The following is a 13,375-nucleotide window of genomic DNA, read 5'->3' as shown; positions in this document are numbered from 1 at the left end:
GCTAGCCGGGAGGGAGTCCGGGGAAAAGTCTGCACCTGCCGAAGAGGCAAGAGACTTTTTCTTCCCTCTTTGTTTCCTGGTGCACGAGGAGAGGGGATTAAGAACGCTGCTTAAAGGAGCTCCAGAGACGGGCGCGAGCCGCGGCTAAAAGTGCGGAGCCAAGAGACAGACATGAGACGCTAAGGCCGCTGCTGCCGCCACCAAGAAACCTGTGTGCGAACACAGGTCACTATACACACCGCCTTCCGGGGAGCCTGTGCAGCCCGCCACTGTTAGAGTCCCGGGATCCAGGGACAACTCCCCCGGGAGAACGCACGGCGCGCCTCAGGCTAGCAACGTCATGCCGGCCTCTGCCGCCGCAGGCCCGCCCCACACTCCGTGACCCTCCCTACACCCCCGGCCTGAGTGAGCCAGAGCCTCCGAATCAGCGGCTCCTTTAACCCCGTCCTGTCTGAGCAAAGAACAGACGCCCTCCCGCGACCTACACGCACAGGCGGGGCCAAATCCAAAGCTGAGCCCCTGGGAGCTGTGAGAACAAAGAAGAGAAAGGAAAATCTCTCCCAGCAGCCTCAGAAGCAGCGGATTAAAGCTCCACAATCAACTTGATGTGCCCTGCATCTGTGGAATACGTGAATAGACAACGAATCATCCCAAATTAAGGAGCCCTGTGGATGAAAGGCTCTTGGTGCTGCAGCCAGGAGTCAGTGCTGTGCCTCTGAGGTGGGAGAGCCAACTTCAGGACACTGGTCCACAAGAGACCTCCCAGCTCCACATAATATCAAATGGAGAAAATCTCCCAGAGATCTCCATCTCAACACCAGCACCCAGCTTCACTCAACGATCAGCAAGCTACAGTGCTGGACATCCTATGCCAAACAACTAGCAACACAGGAACACAACCCCACCCATTAGCAGAGAGGCTGCCCAAAATCATAATAAGTCTACAGACACCCCAAAACACACCACCAGACGTGGACCTGCCCACCAGAAAGACAAGATCCAGCCTCATCCACCAGAACACAGGCACTAGTACCCTCCACCAGGAAGCCTACACAACCCACTGAACCAACCTTAGCCACTGGGGACAGACACAAAAAACAACAGGAACTACGAACCTGCAGCCTGCAAAAAGGAGACCCCAAACACAGTAAGATAAGCAAAATGAAAAGACAGAAAAACACACAGCAGATGAAGGAGCAAGATAAAAACCCACCAGACCTAACAAATGAAGAGGAAATAGGCAGTCTACCTGAAAAAGAATTCAGAATAATGATAGTAAAGATGATCCAAAATCTTGGAAATAGAATAGACAAAATGCAAGAATCAGTTAACAAGGACCTAGAAGAACTAAAGATGAAACAAACAATGATGAACAACACAATAAATGAAATGAAAAATACTCTAGATGGGATCAATAGCAGAATAACTGAGGCAGAAGAACGGTAAAGTGACCTGGAAGATAAAATAGTGGAAATAACTACTGCAGAGCAGAATAAAGAAAAAAGAATGAAAAGAACTGAGGACAGTCTCAGAGACCTCTGGGACAACATTAAACGCACCAACATTTGAATTATAGGGGTTCCAGAAGAAGAAGAGAAAAAGAAAGGGACTGAGAAAATATTTGAAGAGATTATAGTTGAAAACTTTCCTAATATGGGAAAGGAAATAGTTAATCAAGTCCAGGAAGCACAGAGAGTCCCATACAGGATAAATCCAAGGAGAAATACACCAAGACACATATTAATCAAACTGTCAAAAATTAAATACAAAGAAAACATATTAAAAGCAGCAAGGGAAAAACAACAAATAACACACAAGGGAATCCCCATAAGGTTAACAGCTGATCTTTCAGCAGAAACTCTGCAAGCCAGAAGGGAGTGGCAGGACATATTGAAAGTGTTGAAGGAGAAAAACCTGCAACCAAGATTACTCTACCCAGCAAGGATCTCATTCAGATTTGATGGAGAAATTAAAACCTTTACAGACAAGCAAAAGCTGAGAGAGTTCAGCACCACCAAACCAGCTCTACAACAACTGCTAAAGGAACTTCTCTAGGCAAGAAACACAAAAGAAGGAAAAGACCTACAATATCGAACCCAAAACAATTAAGAAAATAGGAATGGGAACACACATATCGATAATTACCTTAAATGTAAATGGACTAAATGCTCCCATCAAAAGACACAGATTGGCCGAATGGATACAAAAACAAGACGCATATATTTGCTGTCTACAAGAGACCCACTTCAGGCCTAGAGACACATACAGACTGAAAGTAAGGGGATGGAAAAAGGTATTTCATGCAAATGGAAACCAAAAGAAAGCTGGAGTAGCAATTCTCATATCAGACAAAATAGACTTTAAAGCAAAGACTATTAGAAGAGACAAAGAAGGACACTACATAATGATCAAGGGATCGATCCAAGAAGAAGATATAACAATTGTAAATATTTATGCACCCAACATAGGAGCACCTCAATACATAAGGCAAATACTGACAGCCATAAAAGGGGAAATCGACAGTAACACATTCATAGTAGGGGACTTTAACACCCCACTTTCACCAATGGACAGATCATCCAAAATGAAAATAAATAAGGAAACACAAGCTTTAAATGATACATTAACCAAATGGACTTAATTGATATTTATAGGACATTCCATCCAAAAACAACAGAATACACATTTTTCTCAAGTGCTCATGGAACATTCTCCAGGATAGATCATATCTTGGGTCACAAATCAAGCCTTGGTAAATTTAGGAAAATTGAAATTGTATCAAGTATCTTTTCTGACCACAACGCCATGAGACTAGGTATCAATTACAGGAAAAGATCTGTAAAAACTACAAACACATGGAGGCTAAACAATACACTACTTAATAATGAAGTGATCACTGAAGAAATCAAAGAGGAAATCAAAAAATACCTAGAAACAAATGACAATGGAGACACGACGACTCAAAATCTATGGGATGCAGCAAAAGCAGTTCTAAGAGGGAAGTCTATAACAATACAATCCTACCTTAAGAAACAGGAAACATCTCGAATAAACAACCTAACCTTGCACCTAAAGCAATTAGAGAAAGAACAAAAAACCCCAAAGTTAGCAGAAGGAAAGAAATCATAAAAATCAGATCAGAAATAAATGAAAAAGAAATGAAGGAAATGATAGCAAAGATCAATAAAACTAAAAGCTGGTTCTTTGAAAGGATAAACAAAATTGATAAACCACTAGCCAGACTCATCAAGAAAAAAAGGGAGAAGATTCAAATCAATAGAATTAGAAAGGAAAAAGGAGAAGTAACAACTGACACTGCAGAAATACAAAAGATCATGAGAGATTACTACAAGCAACTCTATGCCAATAAAATGGACAACCTGGAAGAAATGGAAAAATTCTTAGAAAGGCACAACCTGCCAAGACTGAATCAGGAAGAAATAGAAAATATGAACAGACCAATCACAAGCACTGAAATTGAAACTGTGATTAAAAATCTTCCAACAAGCAAAAGCCCAGGACCATATGGCTTCACAGGCGAATTCTATCAAACATTTAGAGAAGAGCTATCACCTATCCTTCTCAAACTCTTCCAAAATATAGCAAAGGGAGGAACACTCCCAAACTCCTTCTACGAGGCCACCATCACCCTGATACCAAAACCAGACAAGGATGTCACAAAGAAAGAAAACTACAGGCCAATATCACTGATGAACATAGATGCAAAAATCCTCAATAAAATACTAGCAAGCAGAATCCAACAGCACATTAAACGGATCATACACCATGATCAAGTGGGGTTTATTCCAGGAATGCAAGGATTCTTCAATATATGCAAATGAATCAACGTGATACACCATATTAACAAATTGAAGGAGAAAAACCATATGATCATCTCAATAGATGCAGAGAAAGCTTTTGACAAAATTCAACACCCATTTATGATAAAAACCCTCCAGAAAGTAGGCATAGAGGGAACTTTCCTCAACATAATAAAGGCCATATATGACAAACCCACAGCCAACATCGTCCTCAATGGTGAAAAACTGAAAGCATTTCCACTAATATCAGGAACAAGACAAGGTTGCCCACTCTCACCAGTCTTATTCAACACAGTTTTGGAAGCCACAGCAATCAGAGAAGAAAAGGAAATAAAAGGAATCCAAATCGGAAAAGAAGAAGTAAAGCTGTCACTGTTTGCAGATGACATGATACTATACATAGAGAATCCTAAAGATGCTACCAGAAAACTACTAGAGCTAATCAATGAATTTGGTAAAGTAGCAGGATACAAAATTAATGTACAGAAATCTCTGGCATTCCTATACATTAATGATGAAAAAACTGAAAGAGAAATTAAGGAAGCAATCCCATTTATCACTGCAACAAAAAGAATAAAATACCTAGGAATAAACCTTCCTAAGGACACAAAAGAACCGTATGCAGAAAACTATAAGACACTGATGAAAGAAATTAAAGACGATACAGACAGATGGAGAGATAAACCATGTACTTGGAGGGGAAGAATCAACATTGTTAAAATTATTTATTACCCAAAGCAATCTACAGATTCAGTGCAATCTCTGTCAAGCTACCAATGGCATTTTTTTTTTTTTTTTTGCGGTACACGGGCCTCTCACTGTTGTGGCCTCTCCCGTTGCGGAGCACAGGCTCCGGACGCGCCGGCTCAGCGGCCATGACTCACAGGCCCAGCCGCTCCGCGGCATGTGGGATCTTCCCGGACCAGGGGCACGAACCCGCGTCCCCTGCATCGGCAGGCGGACTCTGAACCACTGCACCACCAGGGAAGCCCTACCAATGGCATTTATCATAGAACTAGAACAAAAATTTTTACAATTTGCTTGGAAACACAAAAGACCCTGAACAGCCAAAGCAATATTGAGAAAGAAAAACGGAGCTGGAGGAATCAGGCTCCCTGACTTCGGACTATACTACAAAGCTACAGTAATCAAGATAGTATGGTACTGGCACAAAAACAGAAATATCGATCAATGGAATGGAATAGAAAGCACACAGTTAAACCCAGACACATACGGTCACCTTATCTTAGACAAAGGAGGCAAGAATATACAATGGAGAAAAGACAGCCTCTTCAATAAGTGGTTCTGGGAAAACTGGATAGCTACATGTAAAAGAATGAAATTAGAACACTCCCTAACACTGTATACAAAAATAAACTCAAAATGGATTAAAGACCTAAATGTAAGGCCAGACACTATTAAACTCTTAGAGGAAAACATAGGCAGGACACTCTATGACATAAATCACAGCAAGATCCTTTTTGACCCACCTCCTAGAGAAATGGAAATAAAAACAAAAATAAACAAATGGGACCTAATGAAACTTAAAACCTTTTGCACAGCAAAGGAAACCATAAACAAGACGAAAAGACAGCATTCAGAATGGGAGAAAATATTTGCAAATGAAGCAACAGACAAAGCATTAATCTCCAAAATATACAAGCAGCTCAATATCAAAAAAAAAATAACCCAATCCAAAAATGGGCAGAAGGCTTAAATAGACCTTTCTCCAAAGAAGATATACAGATTGCCAACAAACACAGGAAAGGATGCTCAATATCACTAATCATTAGAGAAATGCAAATCAAAACCACAATGAGGTATCACCTCACACTGGTCAGAATGGCCATCATCAAAAAATCTACAAACAATAAATGTTGGCGAGGGTGTGGAGAAATGGGAACCCTCTTGCACTGTTGGTGGAATGTAAATTGATACAGCCACTATGGAGAACATTATGGAGGTTCCAAAAAACTAAAAATAGAACTACCGTACAACCCAGCAATCCCACTACTGGGCATATACCCTGAGAAAACCATAATTCAAAAAGAGGCATGGGGCTTCCCTGGTGGTGCAGTGGTTAAGAATCCGCCTGCCAATGCAGAAGACACAGGTTTGAGCCTTGGTCCGGGAAGATCACACATGTCTCAGAGCAGCAAAGCCCATGTGCCACAACTACTGAGCCTGCGTTCTAGAGCCCGTGAGCCACAACGACTGAAGCCTGTGCGCCTAGAGTCCATGCTCCATAACAAGAGGAGCCACCACAGTGAGAAGCATGCACACTGCAACAAAGAGTAGCCCCTGCTCGCTGCATTTAGTGAGAGCCCATGCACAGCAGCAAAGACCCAATGCAGCCTATAAATTAATTAATTAATTAATTAATTAAAAGAGTCATGTACCACAGTGTTCACTGCAACACTATTTGTAATAGCCAGGACATGGGAGCAACCTAAATGTCCATCAAGAGATGAATGGATAAAGAAGATGTGGCACATGTATACAATGGAATATTACTTGGCCATAAAAAGAAACGAACTTGAGTTATTTATAGTGAGGTGGATGGACCTAGAGTCTGTCATACAGAGTGAATTAAGTCAGAAAGAGAAAGACAAATACCATATGCTAACACATATATATGAAATCTGACAGAAAAAAAAATGTTCTGATGAACCTAGGTACAGGACAGGAATAAAGATGCAGAGGTAGAGAATGGACTTGAGGACACGGGGAGGGGGAAGGGTAAGCTGGGACAAAGTGAAAGAGTGGCATGGACATATATACACTACCAAATGTAAAATAGATAGCTAGTGGGAAGCAGCTGCATAGCACAGGGAGATCAGCTCGGTGTTTTTTGACCACCTAGAGGGGTGGGATAGGGAGGGTGGGAGGGAGGCTCAAGAGGGATGGGATATGCGGATATATGTATACATATAGCTGATTCACTTTGTTATATAGCAGAAACTAACACAACATTGTAAAGCAATTATATGCCAGTAAAAATGTTAAAAACAAACAAGGAAGGGAGAATAGACAAATCTCCCAGAAATACAGAATTTTAAATAATTTATGTAGGTACACCTCCCCCAAGGAGATAGAGCATAATTCCCCACCCCTTAAGTGTGGGTTTGCATAGCAACTTTCTTTCAAAATGTATAGTATGAAAAGGAGGGAAAAAACTAACTTCACAGTGGAAAAACCTGACAAAACTACCTCAGCCAGTTAATATCAAAGTTAATATCATCAGTGGTGTCCTGTTGATAGCACGTACCCCTAAAATGATGTGATGAGATTGGCACCTTACCTCTAGGGTTTTCCTCTCAAAACCCCACAACTCCAGTCTAACCATGAGAAAAACATTAGACAAACAAAAATTGAGACCCATTGTACAAAATACAAAAATTGAGGCAGATTCTCCTCAAAAGTGTCAAGATCATCAAAAACAAGGAATGTTTGAGAAACTATTGCAGTTTAGAGGAGCCTAAGGAAACATGATGACTAAAGGTAATACACCAGCTAGATGGGATCCTGGAACAGCAAAGGAACATTAGGTAAAAACTGAGGAATCTAAATAAAGGATAGGATTTGATTAATAATCTATCAACATTGGTTCGTGGTCACAAACCTAACACAGTAAGATGTTAACCAATAAGGGAACTGGTGCAAGTTATATGGGAACTCTCTGTACTATCTTTGCAACTTTTCTGTAAATCTAAAATGATTCTAAAATTAGACCTTTATTAAAATTTAAAAAGTAGATTGAGAAAATTTAACCCTATTTTTTGTCTGTCCCTTATAGGTGAAGAGCTCTTTTTTTTCTTTCCTTTCTCCTGTGGTCTCTCTCCTGACCTCGTGAAGAGCTCTTACTGAAGCAACTAAAACCAGCTCTACACCTCTTCAGCTTGAGTGCTTCTCCACTTTTTGCAATTGAAATATGATTGGTATGTTTAATCACAATCAATGGGGTAAAAAAAAATTGAACTTTGATTTATTTTAAAGGAGTGTTGTCCCTTAGTTTTTCTAAATGGTCCAGCTTAGTTTCTCCTTGCTATTAAATTTTCTGGCTTATAAATTTTGTATTACATTTAAAATATAAACCAAATAAAAGATTTTACTAACATGAATCTTTATGCGTCTTTGCTCTCAATAAAATGTCCTTACGTCATTAGTCAATTTCAGGGGTCAATCTCATAATTTGGTTCTCGTAGTTTGGTTTCCTAACAGGAGATTTCGGTCCACAGCTACTCAGCTCTCTTTCCTCTAAGAAGTTTAAGAGATAGAGAAAACGGCTACAGACAACTATTCTAAGACACTTATGGTACATTTAGCCAACACTTTTGCTCCTTTTCACGTAATCTATAAGCATTATCAATGCTCACAAAGCAACAATGCGCTATGCTCTGCTTCCCAACTGCATACCTGATGGTTTCATTGTTGTGTTATTGATTTTCTTTCTCTTTTGGATATGAAGTATCAGAGCAAGTAATAAAAATTCAATTCAATATGATTCAATTTTGGTTAAATATTGATGCATAAATGTATGAAGAAACTATTTTTTTCACATTTCTCAACCTGTTTGATCCTCTGCAACATTTTCCCTGATGAAAATCTCACTTCCTAATTTCCTTTCGTTCTCCTCCTACACTTCTGAGTCCATTTCATTTGTTGGGGTGGGGGGTTGAGGGAGGCAAAACTATCTTCTATAATTAGATATTTCACTATAAGTATATTGTGAAATTTCAATGAGATAAAATGTAAAAGCACCTGGAACTTAAGACGCATTCAACAAACTTGAGTGTTTTGCCCTTCTTTACTTGCCTTATAGATGTAGGTACTTTGCAATGTTCTTTCCTGGGTCCACTCCTTTTACAACTCATGTTCTTCTTAGAGTCCTCTAGTCCCGTGTCTTCAAACGCCCCTATACACCAAGGAAGACTGTATTCCTAGTTTCTCCCTTACTATTGATCTTCAGAATGTCTCTTCAGCTGCCTACTAAACAAGTCCATATGGATGTGCCCTACCCCTTCTCTACACAACAGGTCAAAAGATATTACCACTCAGTTGTTTAAGGTGAGAAATCTAGATACCAGTGAAACCTGAACTGTCTCAGCATACCATTCTCCCTTCTCACATCTAATCCAACACCAACTTCTGTCACTTAAACTCCACTTAATACCCCCAATGGATGATCTATTTTGTTTGTTGCTGTATCTGTGGTGCCTAGAAGAATGCCTGACACCTAGTAGATACATACTGAAATCATTTATTGAATGAATTAATCTGTCCTCTCTTCTTTGTCTGCACTGCCATGGATGTATTCCAAGCCCTAATTATGTCTTTGGAGACTCACATTCATAGCTCCTGAATTAGTGTCTCTGCCTCTAGTAACTCCAGCTCCCATTGCCTTCTCTCCAGTCCATCCTATACACAGCTTGCCATGAGTAAACTGTAAACATCCTAAAAAAATTTGCCTGGTGCTTCACAATATAACCTTAATCTACCTCGTTAGCCTATTCTCCCACTATTTTTTCACTCTACAAATTCCCTATTTTCCCTACTTTGAACACACATACTTTTTTCAAATTTCAAATTCCAGCTCTTCATTGTTATATATATAGGAAAGAAACTGACTTTTGTATATTAACCTTGTATCCAGCAACTTTGCTATAACTGCTTATTAGTTGCTGGAAATTTTTTTTTGTTTTTGATTCCTTGGGATTTTCTACATAATCATGTCAACTTTGAATATAGTTTTATTTCTTCCTTCCCAGTCTGTATTTAAAGTTTAATTTCCTTTTCTGGAGTTATTGCATTACCTAGGACTTCCAGTACAAAGTTTAATAGGAGTGGTGAGGGAATTCCCAGTGGTTAGGACTCCACACTTTCACTGCCAAGGGTGTGGGTTGGGGAATTAAGATCTGAAAAGTCATGAGGTAAGGCCAAAAAAAAAAAAGTGTGGTGAGAGCAAACAACTTCACTTTGTTCCTGATCTTAGGGGGAAAGAATCTAGCAATCTAGTTTCTCACCATTATGATGTTAGCTATAGGTTTTTTGTACACGTTCCTTATTAAATTGAGGAAGTTCCCCCTGTATTCCTAGTTTGCTGAAAGTTTTTATCATGAGTAGGTGTTGGATTTTGTAAAATGATTTTTCTGTACCTATTGATGTGATCAAATGATTTTTCTTCTTTAGCTTTTAGATGTGATGGATTACATTAACTGATTTTTGGATGTTGAGCCAATTTACACACCTGGAATAAATCCCACTTGGTCATGGTGTATACTTCTTTCTCTGTACTGCTGGACTTGATTCGCCAATATTTTGTTAAGAATTTTTGCATCTATGTTCATGATAGATATTGGACTGCAGTTTTCCTTTCTTGTAATGTCTTTATCTGCTTTTGGTGGAAGGGTGATGCTTGCCTCATAGAATGGATTAAGAAATGTTCTCTGCTTCTATTTTCTGAAAGAGATTATAGAGAGTTGGTGTGATTTCTTCCTTATATGTTTCATAGAATTCACCAGTAAACCCATCTGGGCCTGGTGCTTTCTGTCATGGAAGGTTATTAATTATTGATTAAAAATTTTTAATAGATATAGGCCTATTTAGATTATTTCTTCTTGTGAGGTTTTTGGTAATTATGTCTCTCAAAGAAATTGGTCCATTTCATCTAGGTTATCAAATCTGTCAGCACAGAGTTGTTCATATTATTCCTTAAATATCCTTCTATTCTTCATAGGATCTGTAGTGATGGCCCCCTTCATTCCTGATATTAGTAATTTGCCTTCTCTTTTTATCTTAGTCTGGCTAGAGTTACCAATTCTATTGATCTTGTCAAAGAACCAGACTGGTTTCATTGATTTTCTTTATCAACTTCCTGTTTTCAAGTTTCACTGATTTACACTCTATTATAATTTTTATTATTTCTTCCCTTCTTCTTACTTTGGATTTAATTTGCTTTTTTTCTAGTTTCCTAATGTGGAAGCTTAAATTATTGACCTTGGATCTTTATTCTTTCCTAAGATATGCACTGCTTTCACTGCAACCCACAAATTTTGATAAGTTGTATTTTCATTTTCATTTAGTTCAAAATATTTTTAAATTTCTCTGAGATTTCTTTCTTTTCTTTTCTTTTTTTTTTTTTTTTTTGCGGTACACACAGGCCTCTCACTGTTGTGGCCTCTCCCGTTGCGGAGCACAGGCTCCGGACGCGCAGGCCCAGCGGCCATGGCTCATGGACCTAGCCACTCCACGGCATCTTGCCAGACCGGGGCATGAACCCGTGTCCCCTGCATCGGCAGGCGGACTCTCAAACACTGCACCACCAGGGAAGCCCGAGATTTCTTCTTTAATCCATATGTTATTTAGAAGTATTTTGTTTATTTTTTATTTATTGGCTGTGTCAGGTCTTAGTTGCAGCATGTGGGATATTTGTTGCGGTATGGAGGATCTTTCGTTGCGGCACGAGGGCTCTTCACTGTGGCTCACAGGCATCTCTCAAGTTGTGGCACACAGGCTCCAGGGTTTGTGGGCTCTGTAGTTTGTGGCATGCGGACTCTCTAGTTGAGGCACATGGGCTTAGCTGCCCCACAGCATGTGGGATCTTAGTTCCCTGACCAAGGATCAAACCCACGTCCCCTGCATTGGAAGGCAGATTCTTTACCACTGGACCACCAGGGAAGTCCTGAAGCATGTTGTTTAATCTCCAAGTTTTGAGGGAATTTCCAGGTATCTTTCTGTTATTGATTTTCAGTTTCATTTCACTGTGGTCTAAAAGCATACATTTTAGGATATCTATTTTTTTTTTTAACTTGTTAAGGTGTGTTTTATGGCCCAAGATGTGGTCTACCTTCATGAATGTTCTATGTGAGCTTGAGTGTACTCTGCTGTTGTTGGATGAAGTGGTTTAGAAATAACAATTAGATCCAATTGATTGATGGTGCTGTTGAGTTCAACTATGTCCTTACTACTTTTCTGCCTGCTGAATCTGTCCATTGCTGATAGACGGGTATTGAAGTCTCCAAATATAGTAGTGGCCTCGCCTACTTCTTCTTGCAGTTCTATCAGTTTTGGCCACATGTATTTTGACACTCTATTGTTGATGCTCTGATTTTAACTGAGCAGTTTATGATTACATTTTCTCCATCCTCTTAGTATCAACTATATTTTTAAAAATTTTACAGTTCCGAAACTTCAATTTGTCTGCTTACATTACCCATCTGTCCTTGCATGTTGTCTACTTTTTCCATGAGAGCCGTTAGCAAATTAAACATAGCTGTTTTAAATTTCTATTCTGTTCTGAGAATTTCAACATCCCTGCCATATCTGAGTCTGGCTCTCATGCTTGATTTGTCTCTTCAAATTGTGCTTTTTCTTGCCTTTGATCACCCTTTGTAACTTTTTGGTTGGAGGCCAGACATGATGTATCAGGAAATAGGAACTGAGGCAATTAGTCTTTTAGTAGAAGGTTTTATGTTAATCTAGATAGGAGCTAGGCAGTACTTAACATTTTCTGTAGCTCTAAGTGGCAGAGGCTTGTTTCCTCTGTTTTCCTTGTTGTTTTGTCTTCTTCCCTGTTGTGTTTTTTCCCTAAGAATTCTTTGTTAAAGAGTCTGTCTTGGAGCTCTCAGTCATACTGCACAGATACTACACTGGAACTCTGTTGTCATGGTGGTAGGGTATTTGGGAAGCATTCAATAATCTTATATCTCTGTCTTTTATTTGGCCTGGGTCCCTGGGCTGTGATTTTCAGAAGTATTTCTTAGACATTTTTTTCTCTTCTCCCATGATATAAGAAGGCTAAAGGGGGCTGAGATTGTCTAACTTGCTTTTCCTCAGGTGAGATAAGGCTCTGGTAGAGTAATTTCCTTCAGAGGGCAGGACTTTGTCATGGAAAATGATATGGGTGTATTTCAAAATAGTTATCTTCTCCTCCCCTGAAACACAAGGGGATCCCTGATCTTAATCATGAGAACTTGGTGGGGTTCCTGGGGATAAATCCTATAAAGTGTGGAGGTTCTCCTAAGAGTGGGGTTTTTAACTGTCAAGCCAGTTAGCATCCAGTAACTTGTCAAAGTTACCATTTCACTGTTCATATCAGTTACTGGCCCAAGCAGGTCTGCTCCTGGTAAGCTGATCTCTAATGTGATTCTATCTGGCTGTTTCTCCAGTTTGGGAGTGGTGGTTTGCCCTATGACCTCAATTCTCCTTCAGATCTAATAAAAGGCATTGATTTTTCTGCCTGTTCAGCCTTTTTCTTATGATTCCATTTTCTCCATCCTCTCTTAGCATATCAACTATATTTTTTAAAATTTTATAGTTCTGAAATTTCAATCTGTCTGCTTACATTATCCATCTGTCCTTGCATGTTGTGGGATATGTCTTGCTGTGAGGATGGAGTGATGACTTCAGCTCCTTATATGCTGGAGCTGAAACTGGTAATTGCCTACAAACTCTTTTATTTTTTATTATTTTTATTTATTTATTTTTTTTGTGGTACGTGGGCCTCTCACGGTTGTGGCCTCTCCCGTTGCGGAGCACAGGCTCCGGACGCGCAG

At 39.6% G+C, this 13,375-nt stretch overlaps 1 protein-coding gene across 1 annotated transcript in view; it reads left to right on the top strand.

Annotated features, from left to right (window-relative positions):
• PLAC8 (placenta associated 8) overlaps positions 1 to 7,942 on the top strand; it is a 36,291-nt gene extending 28,349 nt beyond the window's left edge. The window contains exon 5 of the mRNA XM_030878045.3: positions 7,618 to 7,942. The gene's annotated coding sequence lies outside the window, so the exon portion shown is untranslated. The remainder of the gene's footprint in view (positions 1 to 7,617) is intronic.
• Positions 7,943 to 13,375: the final 5,433 nt, after the last annotated feature.

The sequence above is a fragment of the Globicephala melas genome, chromosome 5, assembly GCF_963455315.2.
Source record: "Globicephala melas chromosome 5, mGloMel1.2, whole genome shotgun sequence".
In the NCBI taxonomy this organism is placed as follows: domain Eukaryota; kingdom Metazoa; phylum Chordata; class Mammalia; order Artiodactyla; family Delphinidae; genus Globicephala; species Globicephala melas.
The sequence above is the reverse complement of the archived record's forward strand: the minus strand, read 5'-3'. Positions and strand labels throughout refer to the sequence as shown.